A 991-nucleotide genomic window follows, 5' to 3' on the forward strand; every position below is an offset into this window, starting at 1 on the left:
TAAGTCACCCCTTCCACAAACCCGAATTGGCCCATGGGCCACCAGTTGATAATCACAGTTGCAGCATGTTTCAGTGGCAGAAATGGCTCTTTTCATTGTAAAGGTTGCAGACCCCTGAGCCAGAGCAACCCATGAGAATTTCTGCCACATTCTCCAAACTAAAACCACGCTACTCCAGGTAAGATACTGAACACTCATAACCACTTTACAGAAACTTGTTTCAAAAATCTGCACACACACATGCAAACAAAAGGAGCTAAATATGTTAACAAAAGGGTTTAGTTTAAAAAACAACAAAAAAAACTTTAAATGTGGGACACATGTTTCAATCCCAGATTAGCCGGAAGTCAACTCTAAAGCGATTAATCTTTCCCATAAGACCTCTGTTTTGTCTCTTTGTGGTTGGAATTTTAAAAAAGTGTCTTTAGATCAAGCATAAACAAAAGCTGCGGAAATTTTGCCTTTGACTTGAGGGGCACAAAGTCACTCAAACATGGCTCGGTAATGATCATGTTACCATGTAATTAGTCCGGTTTCCATGATTACCACCATGGCAACGGTTGTTGGACGGGAAAATGTTCTGCTTTCTGCACACCCACATGCTGAGGCTGAACTGCATTATGCATCTTACCTGGCTGCTTCGGAGGCAGCAGCAGCTTTATTCAAAGCCGGCTCGGGCGTTTGGCGTGGGTTTGCATGTTGACCTGATATTTGCGTAGGCTCGCCCCGGCTGACCCGGTGTCGAGTCAACCTGCACGTTTGGTGTTGAGAGCCTCTTCCTCCTCTTTTTAAAACACACTGTTGCCCACACGTTGCACACAGCAAGCTTCTAAATGGAGTTTGTTTTCAAAAGAGAGTTCAGTCTCGGCTCTAAAGCAAGGATTTCAATGAACCCATTGTGTTTATCAGACTTTTTATGATGTTGTAGAAGAATGAATCAGGCGCCAAATGTGTTTCTTTTTTTATTCAGGGAAAGCAGCTCATTTGTAAA

Source organism: Austrofundulus limnaeus, unplaced genomic scaffold (genome assembly GCF_001266775.1).
Source record: "Austrofundulus limnaeus strain Quisiro unplaced genomic scaffold, Austrofundulus_limnaeus-1.0 Scaffold113, whole genome shotgun sequence".
NCBI lineage: Eukaryota > Metazoa > Chordata > Actinopteri > Cyprinodontiformes > Rivulidae > Austrofundulus > Austrofundulus limnaeus.